Genomic DNA, 16,437 nt, shown 5'->3' on the forward strand with positions numbered 1-16,437 from the left:
GACAATTGACCAAAACAATCCTACATTTTCAGCAGTTGTCCAACAAGCTAGAAGTGCAATTATCGAATATTTCACTGACTGGAAAATTCACCTGAACACATCCCTCTAGAAACATTCAAATGCTATATAGAGCCCTGAACAAGAAACTGTTCCCATTCACACTGATATAAAGAAATATTGCTATTAGTTATAAAGTTCATGAAAATTTTATGCAATTGCTTGAGAGTTACACTGACATAACAGAGTAGAACTGGATGGCAAATTGGTAAAGCGGAAGAAAACAGGAAACCCAAGGGAAAAGTGAAGCATCCATTCAATTTAACTTCCTTGTTCAAATGAGGAACAGGAGCACATTTAGGATGACCGTCCCTATCATTAAACTGAAACACCTCATAAAAATCGCACTCCTCCTTGGTCTGTTGGCTTATCTCTTAAACTTATTTAAGGTTTAGCCGACAAGGCAACTGAATGATAGCCTCAGGTATTCATTCTGCTTCTGAATTATTTGACGTGTTCCACCTTAGCTCAAATATCCAAATTTCGTCACAATTTCTTGAAAAACAGATTAGAAAATCATACTGAAGCCTTACACTCGGTCTAAAATATGCAATTTTCAGTGTCCATTGACAGATGTAGCCATGACTAAATTCTACAGAACAAGGGAACCACTGAGAGCAAAGAAACCTCTTGACCACTACCTGGCAAATCTGTTCTCCTCCTTTTCTTTTTTTTTTTTCTTGTACACAGAGATGGAGGAGGAAAGAAGGCAAAATAAGACTATGTAAACCTCCTTGAATCTTAGTCTACAAAATCACCTTGGTCTTTTGTTTACAGACAATAGTTCACTTGCAACATCTGCTAGATCCAATATTTAAAAAAAAATTTTTTTAAAGTTATTTTAAGAAGGAAAAAAAACTAAATATGATAAAACATAGAGCAGAAACAAAAACCAGAGCAAGAAAATGCCTTTATAAAGCATTAGGAGATCAGGCTGACTCATGCCCCCCACTTTTTTTTTTTTAGTAGTACACATCCAACACAGCTAGATATGCACATTACCTATATTACCTATCATAAAAGACTAATTAAAACAACAGGAGTTAGAGTTCTACCAAAACAATAAAGCAACAACAATGTATTTCTCAGGGGGTCTCTGGCTAGGAGAGAAAGGAAGAGGAAGAACAACCAGAAAAAAAAAAAGGGGGGGCGGGGGGTGGGAGGAAGAGATATACAGCCACACCTTCCACTTTACAGTGGTGAAGCTGGAGAGCATAGTCTGGCACCCTGTCGATCTGCCCTTAGGGTCAGATTATCACAGCAGACTCCTCAGCAGCGTTTGTGGGAAGAAGCACTTCTTCCTCATATTTTACTTACAAAAAGACATAAAAGCCTTCTAGCTGGGAATGCTACTAAGGACAGAGAGAGATTTTCCTCCTGCATTCAAAGAGTTTGAGATATCTACAGAAGGGACCCAGATACTCTTCTTTCCCTACAGGTCGCCCCATGCGTCTGATGAAGTAAGGACAAGACAGCAGCTCAGGATGCTGTTGCCCTCTGTCAGGCAGCCAATCTGTCCCGTAATGTGGCTACAGCTGTGGGGCTGCACAAGCATCCTCTCCCTCCAGTCCAGGTCAGAATTAGGTCTACGTCTATTTTATTGTCATGACACACAGGAATAGCTGTCAGAACAGCAACTGAAATAAACCCCTTTTTCTGCCAACAGCGCAGCTGCACTGAAAGTTTCTTGGCGTTTTGATTTTGAGGGACAATGATTTAAAAGACCATACCCTACTCCATTTTTGATGGAATAATGACTAAAATAAAGCCTGAGATCTTTTCCTTTGCTATTATATCCAGATCAACATACAAATACTGCAAACAAATGTACAAAAATAAGGCTTACCTGATGGCTATCAATCATTTGAGTGTCACAGTATGCAAAAAGATATTATTTGCTTGAATAAACAATCAGGATGTCTACAAGAAATATGAAGTCCAACATTAAGACTTTCTACCAAGTTTAAGCAAACACACACAATTGAAACTAAATAATCTCCCATTTAAAGCATCTAAGAAACATTACAGAAACTATGAAGACAGTCATGCCTTTCCCTAACACAACAGTCCCTTTTGGGGGGAAAAAAAAAAAAAAAAAAAGGATTGAGAAGCTACCAAGGGGAAAAAAAACCCAAACCAAACACCACAACTCCTAGTAGAAGCTAGGAGGTCAAATTGAATTAAGAACAGCAGATTGAAACTAAGACTTCAACAACTTGCCAAAAAATAAAATACTGGGTTATCCTTACAGACAATACTGGTAAACACACAAATTCTTAAAAGACTGGTTAGAAAACTTTGCGCGAGACTGCTACTGTACACGGAAATAGTCTTACACAACAATCATAAGCCTTTTTATGCATATATTGCTGTTATAATAATCAGGAGTACCTTAAGGTTAACATTTTTTTTTAAGTTTTAAGGTATTCTCAGTCTAAACATTAGATTTCAAACTGTTAAAAGCATACTCAGTTATCACCTACTTGGATAAAGCCATTAAGACTTCAAAAAAGTCATCCTATTTTATCCTTTGATAACAGACAATAAGGATATTTTGCATTTATTAAATAAAATGGACAGCTCATTTTGCATCCCTAATCTTTACATTCCTAAGCAAAAAATCATTTCTCATGAATGTTCTTCTTTGCAGCCTTCCTACCCTGAAAGGCAACACTTTTCAAAAGCTGCTTTCAATAAACAGTTAAAATAAAGAGTAATGACTGCTTATAAGAGTAGCTTAACTTATGATCAAACAATCAAGTGTTCATATTTTGTCCATCACTCTCATTCAGATTGATTAAGAAACTGCATAAAGAAAAATATTTTGAAGTTTTCCTATGTCACCATGATCAAAGTCATCTATACAGAGACCAGCATACCCAGTATGCTAATAAAATAGTACATCTGATAAATAGCCTTTAGAAATGATTGCAGCAAAGAAATCCTAACCAAATTGTCTTTGGGAAAAAGCTTCCTTTAAGGAAAGCTACAGAAATACTTCCCCCCCCCCCCATCAGACTATATTATCAAACGATACTATTGCTAAGGTAAGCAAACAGGAAAATAAATAAATAAATACAAATCAGGCATTGCATTCAGGCAGAATGTAATCTTAAAGAAGCAGTCAAGCCCTCCTCCTCCACTTCCTATTCTCACTGCCTCCACCGTGGCATATTCCAAGTTATTTTGTAGGCTGTGTATGACGAGGAGGTTTTATTTGCATTGGCCAAGTACTGACCACAGTTCTGAGCACTACTGAAAAGACAAACACCACTTTGCAATAAAACTGGACCTCTTAACCTCCCAAGGGTGGTGATTTCACTTTCCCCAAAATTGTGAAATATATGGGGTTTATTCCATGTCCCACTTAGCAAGATTAAATTACATTCAAGGCAATGCAAATTTTTTCTTCTTTAATACAGGGAATTATTTACTTTGTGGGTATGAGAATAAGTATACCCTCCAAAGAAAAACATGTATTTAAGTAATTTTAACATCTATCTTTCTGTTTTCAATTCAATTTTACTTCTTGACACAATGCATAAGTACACAGAAATACACAGAAAGCGGAAGTGAGAGAGGACAATTATTGAAATCAATGTTACTGATCACCACATCCTTTCATAGTATTACAGATATATAACTTGAAAAAGGTATTCAATTATTATTCTTTGCCACATCTCCACTGTAACATGAAAAACACACTTATCATTCCAAGGTAGGCTCCATACAAAATATTTGATACATTCTACCCTCTCCCTTATGGAATGCTTTGGAGCTTTCTACAATTATTTTCAACAGCCAAGTCCACAGATGTATTTTTCTTGGAAATACACTAAGTTGTTTGTTCCAAGATCAGTAACACAGGCCTTACATGAAAAAAAAAAAAAAGTTGGATGTACTTATTTTACAAAACAACCAAAAGCTCAAATTTTTTCTTTAAAGTTATAAGTGATGTTTGCTCTAGGCAATCTTCACTGTCTGAAGAAAGTGTGTGTGTGTGCACAAGCGTAATAAAAGCTCATTGATCCCGTGTCATAATTATGTTGTGCTACATGGGTATTCTACAAAGTATTTAACATTGCAACAAGCTTAAAACCAAAATTCTTCAAAAATTAGCATGATAGATGTGATGTAAAGAGAGCAGTTTTCTTCATGTTCAGCATTTTCCAATCTCAGACAAAAACATGGGACTTTTTAAGATCTTGTCCTGATGGGAAGTCCTATTCCTGGAGATTCATATAAAAATGGAGTAGAATAAGGCTTAAAACGCCTTATATTTTAATTATTTGTCCAGTTCTTTACTCACATCCCAAATCATTCAATAGAAATCTAGTCTTGCAGTTTGGAGTGTCGCATTTCTTTAATGTCTGTGTCCTTCCCATCTCTCTGCTTCCCATGAAATGAAACTGAAAGGTAACAGATATATCATAAACACTTCCTCAATGTATGATCACATGAAAACAGCTGCCATTTACATGAAAAAGCAGGGTAAGACATTTGTACAAACACAAGAATACCCATGGTTTTAATGATTAACATTACTTATTGCAAAGATTTTAAACCAGTCTGTAATTAGTACCTAGCAAATGGCTTCCCTGGAGAGAAGCTATTTCACATTTGCTTGCAGTGCCTACTCACTCCTTTCTTGTACGCAGCCAACAAACAGCAATATAGCTACTAGCATGGTAAGTCTTAAATTCTGTTTCTTACACTACCTCTTACTTACTAAATGCGATCAGTTACATGTGAAATTGTCACTACAAACTCTTCGAATTAACACATACAGTGAGTATGCAGCTTGACTTTTTTATGCAAGGACTTGTTTGAGCAGGTATATTACAACCCCTCAACTAAATCACAATCAGAAGCCCTCACCGCTATGTAAGCAGACGATTTTCAGGTGGACCTCTATCAGCTGGTTTAAGAATGACTGGTGATTTAAACTTGATTTGGTACATTAGTGTATGTTCTGCAGAATACTACAATGAAAATCTGGTTAACTTTGGAACACTTGGAGAACACTGGAAAAGGCTTTTGTTAGTATCATACCATAAATATTTTTAAAGGCTATTAAATGAATGCAAGTGTGTCTTTCAATAGACAGAAATCTGGAATTCAGGTAGTTCTATGGGAGGAAACCTACGCAGATTTTCCTTTGTAAGTTCAATAATTTTGTTGCCTTAAAAAAAAAAAAAAAAAGGAAGAGATGTGAAAGGGAAGGCTAAATGGGAAGAGCTCTGAACTCCACACACACTGCTCCAAGCATTGAACCAAACAAGAGGAAGTGGTACTATAATCCCATCCACAAAAAGGGATTGAGTCACCCCTTTCATTGGCACTTTAGTGAACAAGTTTGGGGGTTTGGCTTTTGTTTTTTTTAAGAACTACACACAGTTACTACAGAAGTTACTCATTTTATGTCTCCAACAAAAAGATTTGACTGGAAACTTAGTTATGCTCAACGGTATAAAAAGTAAAAAGTATATTAAGCAACACTGACCATACAGCTGCAATAGAGAAATAGTCTTCTGGTTTACCAAAAATATTTTAAATCATTTTAACATGGAACTAAATATGGACAAAAGCATAAGAAGTTGATTAAGACAGATCATCATCAGTTCCCTTTTCAAAGGCTGGAACAATTCACATCGTCTGTTCCTTAAATTACTCTACGTTTTCATGGTATAAAAGTTATCATCACTATTGGTACCCACTGAGCAACACTTCTGATAATGTAATAAATAACACCTAACATCTTAGAGTAAATCAGTGCTGCATTTCTATGTTTGTTTACTTTGCCTTGGCTCTTCCTGGACTTTATTTCTTGTATATTTCCTATTGAAAAGATGGTAATTATTTATTTAGTATATCTGTCACATACAAGACTAATTTTAGCTCTTGCTTTATCTAAAATAGCCCAGTTGTAGCCTTCATTTTATTTCCCCAGACGTATTTTTAAAAGGCGTATTTCTTACTTCAAGCAGGAGTGTCTATTTTTTAAACAAATTATTTACGTTTTTTTAACTGTATTCTCCGTCTGCCACGCAGTTAGTAATTAAAACTCTTATTGAAACCATTTTTAGTTACCTGAGGAAGTGGGCTTTAAATAGTCACTTTTTCCACCAATTGCTCCTCCCAACAGCAAGCTTTAGAGAGCTGGAGATTTCAGACATAAAAAGCTCCTAAAAGTTTTGGGAGAATGGAGGGCTGAGCAGAGTAAGTTCAAAAGAACAAGTTCATCATCCCACTGGCAGAAGCACTGCAATACAAGTTCGACAGTTCCCAGCTCCTTACAGCCTGCTGGCCGACCTGCGCTCACGTGGCTCCTCTGTGCTCTGCCTCTGCGGGATATTTGCCATTCAGGTTATTTTGCCCATAGAATATGTCTGGTTCCCAACCCAGGGGGCAAGAAAGAGCGCATGTGCATGTTGAGGTTCAGCACAGTTTGGGATACAGGACACATCCCTGAGAAACCAGACATTACTCATTCTCCTGCATACGTTTTTCTCTCCATTGTATCTTAATAGGATTGCTTTCCTTTGAATCAAAAGCAAAGTGCTTTCTCAATGTTGCCAGAAATTCAGAAGTGCCTTTTTCCCTTTAGCCTTGGAGGTGTGTGCCATGTACTATTACAAGTTAGAGGGAGGGAGAAAGAAAACAGAAACATGTTCCCTGTACTTGGTCCACAAGATGAACAGGTTGAGGGTCATCCCATCCAGGCACACAACCATTCTTAACAGAAGGTACATTCTCATGGTATTCCAAGTATAAACACAAAAGCAGCACAATGGATTAAACAGAAGATGTTTCACTAATAAAGGTCCAACCATGTCAGCCAATACATCCATAAAAGTCAAGCTCTACACTTAGGAGCAGCTGCTCTAGAATATACCAGTAACTAGCAATCTGCAATCTTCTGCAGACAGAAAGGCAGTTGAAATTTAAAAGAATACTGAATAATCATGATAACACAATTATCCTTTATTTTTTGTATTTTAACTCTAAGCAGTACGAAAAACTCTGAACAACGGAGCTCCAAAGACTGACTTTTATTCCCACTTTCTCCTCAAGTTCAAAGTGCTTTTCAGACATTTTTGCAAGTTTGGTTCAGAGAAAAAGAAAACACATTTTCTTTTCAAATCCTTCCACAACTTTTAATATCTGAAAAGGTGATAAAACTCCCGTGTATACATTGTATTCAGACTTTATAAGGAGATTGGAGCAGCCTATGCCCAAAGTTTTACTGGCTGAAACGGAGAAGTTAGAAGCTTAATTAAATTTAAAGATCTAAATATAAGAACAGTTTACTGGACAGCAGTATGGGATGTGAATTTATAGTGTGGCACCTCTTATTAGCAGCTCCTGCATCCACACTTCCACTGCAGCAAATCTCAAGTAACCTGCTTTGTGTGAACTGCCTCGTGTTCTCGCACGTGCCACACAGTAGGAGTTACTATGGAAAGTTAATACATACAAAGCTAATACATAGATTACCCTGTCAGAAGTCACTTGCACGCCCAGAACTTCACTGTATTGACTTATTTTCAACCTTAGTGTTGAAGACTCAACTGACAGGCAAATGCACAGTTTTAACCCTCATCATATAAATGCTAAACTGAAGCAGCTGCGGTTCCACATCAGCCAAAGCCAGTCCCACTGTGGGCAAGATCCCAACCCTCTTACCCTGCCCCAGCCACAAAGTCACGACTACTCCCTTTGCCTTGGCTGCAGGACTCTCATGGCTGCGCAGCTGAGCTGAGCTATTTCAGCATGTTCAACTAGTGACAGACTAACTCGTGTGCTCTTCTCCACTCCCACAAACAAATGGTTCCCAGAAGCTAACACACAGCAGTCCAGCACCAAAGCAAAAGGAGTAGGGCTGTGCAGCTAGGGATGGGAGAAAAGGGAAGAATACGGCAGGACCAGGACAGCCAGCAGCCCGTTCTGCTTAGGCTGCTATGAAACCACAGGTCAATTACACCAAATCCACCTAAGCCTCACAGGACTTCTTAGACAGGTCTATAGTAACTGTAAGAAATATTAATATAATAATTATTATTCAAATATAAAGTAGTTTTTCATATTTACCCATTACAGATTAAAACTATATACTTTTACAAAAGATTCAGTGTGTATTTTTCTTTTTTTAACTTGCCTCAAGCGTTTTTTATAACACATCATAATCCAATGAGCAAATCTTTAGTCTCTCACCTCATGATACACTAATGCGGTCTTTCTTCTAAATCGGCCTTAGATCAGTGACCCCAAATGTGAATAAATATCTTGAAAAGAAAGAAAGGAAGGAAGAATTCCTATGGAAATAACTATACAAATAAAACAATACACAGACATCTTTGAATAAATTTTTTTTTGAAGGCCATGGCATTGTCCCCCAAAAAGGACAATAGATAAAAATAGTAAGGCATAATGCTTTTCTTTGTTTTGGAACGAAACTCCACCAAGGGAAAGACCCACAAAATATGGGAACTCAAGGATCTTAACCTGCTAAATCTAGTCTTCTCCCAAAGTGCTGTTTGAAGCAATTTTATGAGTTGCACTAAAAATAACAGTATGTTTGTTTCTTTATTTATTTATTTTTACTAAATCAAAGGTTTCAATTTGCCTCAACTGGGCAAGGAATGACTCAGGACTTCCTGGATCACTGTCATGTCTTGATTCTGATGTTTCAGCTTTTTTTTTTTACTGCCACCTTACAAAGGACTTTACTATGTACTATAGGCAGCCTAGACAATATAAAAATAAAAATGAATTCACCTTGTCAGGCATTTAAGTAAATACCCAGTAATATTAACTGGACCAACTGAAAATGGTTATTGTGTAGGTTACATAAACCAGGTAAATAGAATTAGAGACTGTGAAAGCAATATCAGAAGCTCTAGCAGAAAAAAACTTCTTGCTTCTTAAGAAACTAGAGCTCAAGGCACGATGAATAAAAACTTTAAAACATTTCTACTATGTGCGGGTACTGAAATGTGATTCAGACATCAGGAACTGAAGTTGTTGGATAATTTAGTTCTTAGTTCTGTTACAAATACTGACCTCCTCAAAGCAAGTAATCAGGCAGCATTTTGAAACGATACACTGGCAATGATAATCCTGCAAGAGATCAATGCAAACCAGATCCTGGAGTATCAGTCTGCCCTAAAGGGGGAAGTTGACTGGTGCTATTTGCAGTTTCAGGAACACAACACCTGAACATGTTTAACTTTGACAGTTGAAGTTGCCAATACAATATGCTAAATAAAATACAATCAGGCCACAAAAATGGAAAAAAGCAAGGGGGTGTGTTTGTTTAAGAAAAGCTAGAAAAAATACACATGCAGGATGCAAAACAATTATATGTGATTTAGAAGTTGCAAATACTGAAGAAAGAAATATTTATTCTAGGAAAAAAGAAAAAGACAGTATTGGATAATGCCAAGCAATAAAGTTCCTATAGCAAGCTAAAGAATATAATGCAATAGCATTATATTGGGCCTTGCACTGTTGTGGAAAAACAGATCCTGCCATACAAAGAAGTCATCTGCAGTACCTGAAGATTCACTCACTTCACCAAGACCTGGGACAGACAGACAACTTACCCATGCTCAAGGAAGTCAAAAATAAAATTTTGAGTGAGAAAGAGAGCCAACAAAACAAACAGGATATGAAGATTCAGCACAAAATAAATTCCATGTGGCAAACTACAATTAATACAAACAACAATACATTTTCTGTGATGGCTACCTTATTTCAAATATTGTTATTGCCAAACTTTAAAAAAAAAAAAAAAGTTTGGAACCTCTCTGGACTTTCAAGTGATTGACTCAAGCTATGCCCAAGCTGAAGTTCAGCCTGGCATTTTTTGTGTGTGAATATATTTTTCCATTGCTCATTCTTGGGTTTTTTGTTTGTTGGGGTTTTTTTTTTTTAATATTTATTGTTTTTTGCAATATGCCTACTGACTATATCCAGCTACTCATTTTCACTAATTCCAGTTCTGTGCCAGCAACATTATCTTTCTTACTGTTCTCCAACTGGGAAGAAAACTGGAGAGAACAAAGCCATGCAGTACCATCTACAGAAGAGGAATAAGTAAAAAAAAAACCTAGCATGCTCATCAGAAGCCTCTCTGCAGCCCCGCATAAAACAAGCGGACACAATTCTCTAAATTACAAATCTGTTTTCAACAGATGAAAAACAGCTATACGCTTCTATTCTTCAACTGGCATTTCAGACCTTTATGAATTTGTGCCTCTTTTTGATATGCTACATAAGATATATCTGTAGGACTGATATTGGGCATGCAACTGCACCTCTCAGAAGAGCACTCAGCAAGAAAAGGTTACGTATAGGATTCCCTGCAATATATTAGGACTGCAACTGGTCTAAGAAGAGATCACAAGGTGTATTTAGAAGCTGATGAATTAAGATTTGATTAATTAAAAGTATGCTACAGAATTTGTGATCCAAATGGTAACAGTTAAAACTAAAAACATTTATTTTAACAATCAGGCATGAATTGTGACAGACTTAGAACTAATTAATTTCACTAAGGTTGCTAAAGATTCAAGTTAGTGTAGACTTTGCCAAAATAAAGGCACTACCCAATTACCTCCAATATGGCCCAACAAAATAATTAGTGTGATGTTTAAAGGACTATTAGAGCATGATGACTGAGCAGCATTTAGAAGAAAAATAGTTTTTGAACAAGACCTTTTATTATGTTTATCAGCAAGAACAGTAATAGTAAAACAAACACCAAATGACCACAGAGGGCAGTACCATCTGTAACATGAAGATATCATAGTGGTTCCGTAATTCTTATATCAACCAGTTGAGATCATTCTTCAAAACTGTGCTAACCCAAAGGCTAAACAAAAAGAAGTTCTGGGATCTCAGAGGTTCCTCAATGGCTTCCTGAATAATTTCTGCTTACAATTCAAAAAAGATTTGTAATGGCCAGTTTCACAGTCAACTTAAAGCTAAAATTGAAGCTCTGTTTTTGACTTGTGAATCACCTCAAAAAGCAGTTCTTACAGGAAGGGTCTGACCCTCATACTACATGACTATCCCTTTTGGGAACCAAGTACAATAAAAAGAAAACATGATCATTTAAAGAAAGGGGAGATGAATAAGCAGAAGTGTAATTCATTAACCTCACAAAACTGGGGTGGCTTTTTTGTAATAACAAAAATATGTAGGAAATCAGGATTTTAATTATTAAATTAAGCTGGTATACAGCTGAACATGTATAAGCCATCAAGGTCTGAAAAACATAAAAGGGCATTTTTATTTAATTGCCTTTTCAAGACATAGCTGAAGAAATGTAGATCAAGTGGAAGAAATAATCCTTAATAGAAACTACACCTGAGTCAAAAGCTCCAAGCAGAAAATAGATGGAGACTAGCAATGCCGTAGCAGAAAACACCATATATGCTTGCACCTTTCCTATCTCTCCCTTGGCACCAGGTTATAGCTATACTAGGAGAAAAGATACTGGGTTTGAGTCAGACCAAAGGTCCATCTATGTGGCCATCCTTACGAAAATTCCAAAGGAAAAAAAAATTAAGTTAAGTAAAACTACAATATTATCCATTAAGTGTCTTCTATTCAGTAAATTAAATTATAAAATTAAGTAGAGTAATTCCTGACATCAAGGTTCCTGCAATGATATAGTTCCACAGGACTAAATAATCAGTTAAGTCACGGGGGACAGAGGGAAGAAGGTGACATTAATGAAAGCAAGAAAAATGTATGTTCATGAGAAAACAGAAAAGATATCACGATGTTCCAACTTCCTGCCTTTCTCTTCCTAATCTTGAAATGTAAACCACAACAAGAAGACAAATAAGAGATAATTGGAAAGGCTTTGGTTTTGAACACAAAACAGAATGCATATTTAGATGGCCAAATATTTGCAATTCAATAGAAAGATCATCAACAAAATTATTTAAGCATGTCATTTTGAGGGAAAAGTCGTAAGTACATCTGATTTAATGCATTCAGTGTATTGCTACTTTCAGACCATAATGGTTAGCTAATGGATTGATTACAAGTTCTTCATGCAATACCACAGCTGAGGACTAACAAAATACCCTGCACACAAAGGAACATCTTGGAAATGCTAGGGAGCAGCACCACTTTTGTTGTCATTGCTCTGAAAAGCTCAATAATTGCAGTTCTTCCTGGAAAGAAAGAAAATGAGCAGAAGCAGAAGCTCATTTGGAATGAGGTACAAAATGAGATGAGATCTGGAAAGCCCATCACACAGACTTTAGAAGATTCAGCTATTTGTCAAGGAAGATACCCTCTTAGTTTCATGGAAGAGATCAGAATATAAAACATTTTAGTTCACAAGAATGGAAACAAGTAAACAGAGGATCCTATTACAAAAATGCCAATCCTTGCCATAAACGCAGCAGAACAAACTGAAGAAGCAGGACTGTATGAGGGCTGCAGTTGTTGGACCTGAATCAGCTCACTAGGCCCACCAGTGGATGATACTGGAGCTCTAAAAAGCACCTAGCGAAGGAAAAGTCTATTTTTCAATAACAATTTCTAAAAGCAGAAAAAGAGAAGGAGAAACAAAGTTGACAAATATGTTGGGGTCACATGGGAAAAAACTATCAAGTTTTATTGAATATTCTATTCAGGGGATGGAAAGAGAGAAGATGCTTCATATCTCCGTTTTGAATGAATAAAAACAATTTCTCTAAATGTATACCAAATAGCACTTCTCTACAATTCACAAGAATCACACACTTCAAAACTAGTAAGTAGGCAAGAAAAAACTATGAAAATATTTGAAAACTTACAGCCTTAAATTCTGTGAGAAAGAAGATACCAAGATTAGCCTGGCACAAAAATCCTGCTTTTCCTTGTACAAAGGCCACACCACTTAACAGAGCCACTTCTCCTCCGTCTTTTCATATCTACTTTGCAGAGAAACATTTTTTTTCATCCAGTGATATGCTCTGAACGTTTAGGCTGTGGCTGTGGACGTTTTACATATCAAGGACAGTAAGTAAAGGCTGACGAGAAGAACAAACCCAGTATATTAATTATTTTGTTTTCTTGGATTTATACATAACCCACCCCCTTTCTGACCGCAGTAGTCTGCAGTGGCACAGGGGACAGCCAGATAGGACAGCTAAGCAGACCAAATATATCTTTGCTACTGGAAAAGGGAATATTCCCTTCTTCCAGGCTTGACAGTGCTATCCCCATTCTGTGTACTTGTTCTGGCACTCATCTGACCACACAATAAGATAATTCAATTTGCTAACCTAAGGGAGGAGGGGAAAAAAAATATTCAAGCAAAACAAAAAGAAAAGAAATAGTTTTCTGCTGGGTTAGTCAAGTGAATCAGCTTCTCATGTACTTAGAAAAGTACCAGACCCACTGCAATAGAGCAGTACAGCCATGCATGCTGTACCAAAACCAGACGAGAGTGACTAACTGGGAATGCTCCATGCAGAAGCATTAAGGTAAGAGAACTGCTAGCCAGTCTCTTTAACATCCACCTACTCCAAGACTTACTTCTTATCCATCACCTAAGAGCCTGCATGATACACTTCAACTTCAGTGATGCAGCATTGAGTACTTTCCCAAACACAGGTCTCGCTCTCTGAAATCTTATTATGTCAGCAATCTACTAAAACATCTTTGTGGGTTTTATTTGAAACTCCTAGGACAAGCTGCTTTTGATGTAATACATTATAAAAAAATACATATATTAATTTAAAATATATGGTTTTTTGAAGTTCAAACAGAAATTTTAATTAAAAAGGTCATTCAAACCACAAATGCACCTGTAAAACAAAAGCAGCCTCCCAGCTTTTTGGGGGTAGAGTGATAGAAACTAAACTACAGGAGTGAACCACATATTTGCAATTTATTTCAATATTTTTGTGCATGTATAACTGTACAACAGACAGATACACAAAGTTGTTTAAACAAATAGTTTGTACTCTCTTCCCACCCTAATTTGCATGCGTTATGTTTCAGTTTAAGTCACATGCTCATATACTATTTTTCCCCAGGGCATCTGCCTCATTCAACGCACTGGATGGACTCTGATCCAGGAAAGCATTAGCATTGTGCACTGAAGGAAGCTGCTCTCTGTAGACCAGTCCATTGAAAATGCATAGATACACAATGATCAATACTAGAACGGAAGCAACGCAGGCATTCGGTAAGAGCATTATAAGCCTAATAGACAACGAAAGACACCCACAGGCTCACTTAGCACAGTGAAGATGTGTATCTTAGAAAAGATACACATATCTAATGCTAGCTGCCAGCTAGCAAATTTGAAGCTCCATCCCCCAGTAACAAAGAACTTTCTTCTCTCAAATTTCAAATAGTCTCCTGGTCACAACCATATCAATTTTTACTATATTATGTAGCATGTTCTTCAAAGAGGGGGAAGTGCATGCCATTGTGTCCTTTTACAACCTCACAAGTGCTAGAAGCAGATATGAGAATTTCTGCAAGTAAATTCTGCTGTCTGCACAGATTAAATGCCCAACTCCCCTGTTCAAAATTTTCTAATGGAAAATCAGAATTTCACAGATTTTCAGGGTTTCTAGCTGAAGTAAAAACAATCTGTTTTATCTCAGTTCCATTCTGCCTGCAGAGCTAAGAAATGCAGCGTTGACATGGAAATTGTCTTTTTAGGCGACTCAAGGAGATACTATGGTAACAATATGCATTAAATACCTTTTTCCTGCATTTGCAAGAACTGGAAATGGTACTTCAAAATCAATTTCTGCAGCTACTCATGGCTCAGGTTTCATTCTAGTCACTCAAGGAAGCTTCCTAGCTCCCACCTACAAGTGAACATAGACTTTTCCAGTTCACTTTCATAACCTGGTTCTTTTCTGGCTTGCATGTTATGAACAGAATTATTAAAAAATTCTGCCTACCAAGTCCGTTACAGCTGATGAAGCACAATATAGCAAGAACCCATTCTTCTTTGCAAAAGTCAGTTAGAATAGATATGGGAAGCAGTCACCTGTCAAAAAAATGCAGTACCATGATAAAGTAAGTTTGGTAACAACTTTTAGGTCAGAATGTTTCTCTTTAAAAGACTTAAAGAAAACGTTTTTATCTGGTCCATTACAAATAACTTTTAGATTCTGACAAAATTCTGTGTATCCTCAGCTACATTATTCTCTCTATTCAGCCAGCCTTCCTGACCTCCTTCAGACAAAAAAAAAAAAAAAAGGCAAACAACAAAATGTTTACATGAAAGTGACAAAGTGTTTAAAAAAATAATAATCGAAGACAGAGGGACAGAGGGGAGATTCTTTGAGGTATTTATGTCTAACTTCTTTCCCGTTAAATAAAATTTAAAGTTGAGGAGCTTCCATACTAACAGAGTTCAGTTCCAGTAAGACAGACTTCTCAGCATCTGGACATAAAGTAATTCCCAGAGGAAATTAATCATAGGAAATCACAGCATATTTAATCATGTCTTAGTTCAGTTTACAAAAACCATCCCATCCCATGTATCATTTTACACAGGCAAACCCAGGGCCAAGAACACCAGCACAATGTCTTGAATGGCATTCCAAAGGAGAAGATATGATCATCGCAGTGCTAGAACGGGCTTTATTCTTTCAAAGCAGTTAAATATTTTATGAGTACCTTTGCTTTCACTGGGAAGAAAATAATTTCTTCAAAGTGCAGATCAGTGGATGCTATCTGTAATCTCTTGTCACAAGAACGCAATCCTTGCGTGTTTTCAACTCATCAGCATAGCATCTGCATCTCATTTTTTCCATAAAGCCGTAAGAACAGATGGACTAATTGTCAGCTCATCTTAAAAACGCCTCAAACAAGGCCCCAAAGGCTGGCAACCAGCGCACACCACCAGCCCCGCTCTTGTCACCAGCGGGCTCCCCTGGGCTGGTGCCCACACCTACTACTACTACACCCAACGGCCATCGCACGCGCTTCGCCCAACCGCCGCCGCTCCGGGCTCGCGGGAGGCGCGCGAGCACCTCCGCCCGACGCCGCGCCGCGCGCGGGATCCGCCGGCTGCGGGATGCGGCGGGAAGGCAGCCTGAGCAGCGCCCCCCCGCCGGCAGCCGGCGGCGCGCGCAGGAGCGGAGGGCGGAGGAGGGCTCCGCCGCCAGCTTCCTCTGCTGCAACACGCTTTCTGCTCGAAAATCGCCATCGGGTTTTTGTTAGCTCAGTAACCCGTTCGCTTCCACGCCAGAAAGACAAAGTGGGCCCGGCGCTGCTTCTCGCCACCGGGAACAAAAAGGGTTGGTCCGCGTCTTCCCCGGCAAGAGCCTCAGGAAAGAAAAGATCACGCCTTCAGGAGGGTGTTTTTGAATGCAAAAGACCCGCATATTCGTCGGTGAA

At 37.8% G+C, this 16,437-nt stretch overlaps 2 protein-coding genes and 1 long non-coding RNA gene across 12 annotated transcripts in view; 1 reads left to right on the forward strand and 2 right to left on the reverse strand.

Moving 5' to 3' along the window:
- Positions 1 to 16,437, reverse strand: part of CEP170 (centrosomal protein 170) — a 106,458-nt gene that overhangs the window by 88,346 nt on the left and 1,675 nt on the right. The window contains exon 2 of one of the 10 annotated variants that reach the window (XM_075496006.1): positions 4,367 to 4,466. The exons of 8 other annotated variants lie outside the window; for them this stretch is intronic. The gene's annotated coding sequence lies outside the window, so the exon portion shown is untranslated. Of the gene's footprint in view, positions 1 to 4,366; positions 4,467 to 15,714; positions 16,170 to 16,437 lie in introns of those variants that run through there. One more of the 10 variants, XM_075496004.1, reaches the window with a different exon arrangement.
- The window catches only part of AKT3 (AKT serine/threonine kinase 3), a 284,305-nt gene continuing 281,037 nt past the window's right edge, over positions 13,170 to 16,437 (reverse strand). Inside the window, exon 15 of the transcript XR_012774795.1 lies at positions 13,170 to 13,179. The gene's annotated coding sequence lies outside the window, so the exon portion shown is untranslated. The remainder of the gene's footprint in view (positions 13,180 to 16,437) is intronic.
- On the forward strand, positions 13,429 to 15,721 carry LOC142407030 (uncharacterized). The gene is made up of 3 exons (XR_012774796.1): positions 13,429 to 13,550; positions 14,106 to 14,257; positions 15,592 to 15,721. It is a non-coding gene; the product is annotated as an uncharacterized LOC142407030 (long non-coding RNA).

This window comes from Mycteria americana, chromosome 3, assembly GCF_035582795.1.
Source record: "Mycteria americana isolate JAX WOST 10 ecotype Jacksonville Zoo and Gardens chromosome 3, USCA_MyAme_1.0, whole genome shotgun sequence".
In the NCBI taxonomy this organism is placed as follows: Eukaryota; Metazoa; Chordata; class Aves; order Ciconiiformes; family Ciconiidae; genus Mycteria; species Mycteria americana.